The following is a 3,798-nucleotide window of genomic DNA, read 5'->3' on the forward strand; positions in this document are numbered from 1 at the left end:
TGAGTCCCTTTGATACTGAAGTGCGGGCACTATCTCTCACCCAGCCTTGTGGGGCACAGGGCACTATCTCTCACCCAGCCTTGTGGGGCACAGATCACCTCGATAACACCTTACACTCCTATGGTGCTCCTTAGCATTTCAAAGTGACTGTGGATCTGTTATCTTCACAAGGAGGGGTTATTATTACCCTCCCTTAATCGAGTAATACCTGAGGCTGGGGAGGGGGCAGGGGGGTGGTGCCAGATTTCCCTCCTTATCCAGGTTCCAGGCCAGTGCCCGGCTGGGGAAGGGCAGGGCGAAGCACCCAGATCCCGGGGACAGGGGCGAGGAAAACCGAACTGCAGTGAACTTGACATAGTCTTCTGTGAAGGGCCTTGGATGGTGAGACCCAGGCCTAGCAGGGAAAAGAGGCCGCCCGGGGAAGGAGGCCCCAGGTGAGTGGGAGGGAACCCAGCTTCTTCCACCCCCAGAGCACAGCCCTCTGGGTCTGGGAGGGGACCGGAAGCGAGAGACAGGCTCCAGGGTCTCTGGCATTCACAGCCACATCATGGGCGTCCCAAGCCTGGTCCGTGGCTCCCCTTTCCCCAAGGTCGAGTGAGATTCAGAGGACGACCCGCTCAGGAGGCCGCTCTCGGCAGATGGTCCTGAAGGGCTCGCTAGAGTGGCAGACTGCCCTTGCCCTTGGCCCCGGCAGAAGCAGCGACCCACTCCTTCCCCAGATGAGAGGCTGGCTGCGGGGTCACACAGCCATGCCTACTGTTGACTGACATGTGGCCTTGGGCAAGTCCCTCTCCGGGCCACCGTCTGTGCCCAAGGGAGAACCGCCCAGCTCGGGTGTGAGGGGCAAATGGTACACAGAATGGCCACCGATGTCGCTGGAGCGCGTCTGATGGGAAGAGAGTGTGGTTGGGGTTGGCGGGGTGGGGGGGTGGGGGGCAGAGCTCACAGAAAGCCGTGCCGCGCGGCTCGGGCACTCGGGTTCCATTTCACCGTGTGTCTATTGGGGTGGCTTTGGGGGAAGGCCTGATAGAGATGGTCGGGTCGAGGGTCCCCACTCCCCGAGCTAGTCTTGGCAGCCCCACATGCCCGCTCCCCCGCCCTCCCCAGCACACCAGGGGTGTGTCCTTTGAAAAGTCCAAAGCTCCAAATGGGTGGACATATGGTGATTTCATCATCCTGGTTTTTCCTTCCAAAAACCTCGTCGGTGCTGCTCCAACACGCTATAGGGGCTCCCGCGCTCCACGGCGGCTGCAGCCCCACGTGGTTTTATAATTATCAATCCCTCTGGGCGCACAGGAAGCCAGGCCCCGAGCCCCCTTGGCCACCGTCCCTCTGGCCCCTGGGCGCCACCCCGTCTGCGAGCTGCTTCAGGGAAGGGTGGGTCCTGCCTGCTTTGTTCTGGGAGTTGGGTGGGGTGCTAGGCTCCCTGCACCCACTCTTACCACACCCCCCCACCCCGATCAACCACGGTGGGTCAATGGAGCTGGTACCCCAGGGGCCCCCACCTCTGTGAAGCTGGGGTCATCGCATCTGGCGCAGGAAGAAATAGTCTCAAGAGAGGAGAGGCAGAGTTCCAGAAAGTGGCAGAGTGGATTCTAACTGGGACTGTCTGACCCGAGGCCTGACTTCTGTGTGCTTTCTCAGCTGGTGTGTGTTTGTGTCTTATTTATTTATAATTTTTAATGTTTATTTTTTGAGAGAGAGCACGCGGTGTGTGAGCGAGCAGGGAAGAGGCAGAGAGAGAGAGAGAGAGGGAGACACAGAATCGGAAGCAGGCTCCAGGCTCGGAGCTGCCAGCACAGAGCCCGACGCGGGGCTCAAACTCACGAGCCGTGAGATCCTGATCTGAGCCGAAGTCGGACGCTTAACCGACTGAGCCACCCAGGCGCCCTTTATGTTTTATTTTTGAGAGAGAGAGAGGGAGGGAGGGGCAGAGAGAGGGAGAAAGAATCCCAGGCAGGTTCCGCACTGTCAGCACAGAGCCTGACCCGGGGCTGGAACCCACGAAGTGTGAGATCATGACCTGAGCAGAGATCAAGAGTCGGACGCTTAACTGAGCCTTCAAGGCCCTGGGCTGGAGTGACAGCATTTAACCTCCAGTGTGGGTTTCTCAGACGCGAGTCTATAGCTCGTATTTGGGGGCACAGCGAGCTGTGAGCTTTTCCTTTTTTTTTTTTCCAACGTTTTTTTTTTTTTATTTATTTTTGGGACAGAGAGAGACAGAGCATGAACGGGGGAGGGGCAGAGAGAGAGGGAGACACAGAAGCGGAAACAGGCTCCAGGCTCCGAGCCATCAGCCCAGAGCCTGACGCGGGGCTCGAACTCACGGACCGCGAGATCGTGACCTGGCTGAAGTCGGGCGCTTAACCGACTGCGCCACCCAGGCGCCCCTAGCTTTTCCTTTTTCAAGGCTACTTTCGGGGGTACCTGGGTGGCTCAGTCGGTTAAGCGTCCGATTCTTGGTTTCAGCTCAGGTCATGATCTGAGATCGTGAGGTTCGTGAGATCGAGCCCCGAGTCGGGCTCTGCGCTGACAGTGCGGAGCCTGCTTGGGATTCTCGCTCACCTCTCTGCCTCTCCCCTGGGCTCTGTCTCAAAATAAATATTTTTATTTTTTTATTAATTTTTTAATGTGTATTTATGAGACAGACAGACATAACACGTGGGGGAGGGGCAGAGAGAGAGAGAGAGAGAGAGAGAGAGAGACACACAGAATCCGAAGCAGGCTCCAGGCTTTGAGCTGTCAGCACAGAGCCCGATGCGGGGCTCGAACTCACGAATTGCCAAGATCAAGACCTGAGTCGAAGTCGGATACTTAACCAACTGAGCCCCCCAGGCACCCCAAAATAAACATTTAAAGGCTACTTTCGAGAGCTCGTGCTCTGGAGTTGGGCAGCCTGCATTTGAGTCCCACACCTCTATGCTTGCTTTCCCAGTCCTCCTGAGTCTCAGGTTCCTGGCTGTGAAATGGGGAATAATAACCTCCTGGGTCATGAAGGTCAAGGCAAACCTAAGCGATTAACAGGGGGGCTGGCGAGCCCCTGCTCCCTCAGCTACCGGCCATCAGACAGGACGTCCGCCACATGAGCTGCAGCATACAACCTGGCCCTCAAAACCCACGGGCACCTGTTTGTGTCCTGCCTTTGTCACAGATGCGCCGGCCCAGAGCCGTCTCCACCCTGACTGCGCCTAAAACGTCCCAGCTTCCGTGGCGCATCAGCTCCCGATTTGTCGCCCTTCCCTCTGCCGGTACCATCAGTCCCCCGGTCTGACGCTGGCCGGCCCCACCCTTCATAATTGTGCTTTTGTCGCCAGTGTGTCTGCTGGGTCTGTCTTCAGAGCGCGGGCTTCACGGTCTCTGAACCACCCCGGGGGCTTAGCGTGGGGCGCAGTAAGCCCTTGTCTCCTTGACCCCTCCCAGTGCCTAGAGTCCAAGGCCAGGGAGGGGCCCCGGTTGGAGAAGCAGAGAAGGTCGTAGAAAGCAGGCACCTTCACCCCAGCCCCTTGGGGGCCGGCCTCGTCCTCAGTCACCAGAACTTTCCCTGACTTCTTCCCCCCCATCCTCCCCCCACAAATCAACTCTGCCCGCGCAGCCCCCACCTGGCACAAGGAAAGGGGGGTCGTCAGCCCCATTACAGGCCTCGCTCTATGGGGCAAGGACCACCTCTGCACCCTGTCAGGCTTGCCGATCTGTCCCCGCTGGCACCTTGGCCCTCCAGATGCCCTGCCGGTGTCCCAGCCGCCGCTGTGGGGTGCAGGCCCCTGGAAGAGACAACGAAGCACCAAAAGCCACCTTCGG

The sequence above is a fragment of the Neofelis nebulosa genome, chromosome 10, assembly GCF_028018385.1.
Source record: "Neofelis nebulosa isolate mNeoNeb1 chromosome 10, mNeoNeb1.pri, whole genome shotgun sequence".
Classification (NCBI taxonomy): domain Eukaryota; kingdom Metazoa; phylum Chordata; class Mammalia; order Carnivora; family Felidae; genus Neofelis; species Neofelis nebulosa.